We start from the raw sequence: 292 nt of genomic DNA on the forward strand, positions 1-292 counted from the left end.
TGATTTTCAGGTCCAATTATTAGTTATTGCAGATTTGGGGAAAACAAATTTGTATAATTTAAGAAATCCCAAAGGTCCTTATTAGTTATTAGGTAGTTATTAACTTAAATTTTAAATATATACATATATATATTTGTTAGTTTTAGTTCATTTTTAATTTTGTGAACACATTTTTATTTTGTTTTTATATATTTTAGTTTTAGTTTCAGTTTGCACTTAAATCATAACTGGGGAGTGGGGACTAAAATAATAACAAGAATAGCAGTAGGCTGATATGTGTTACGTGTCAGGC

This window comes from Puntigrus tetrazona, unplaced genomic scaffold (assembly GCF_018831695.1).
Source record: "Puntigrus tetrazona isolate hp1 unplaced genomic scaffold, ASM1883169v1 S000000008, whole genome shotgun sequence".
NCBI classification, from domain to species: Eukaryota; Metazoa; Chordata; class Actinopteri; order Cypriniformes; family Cyprinidae; genus Puntigrus; species Puntigrus tetrazona.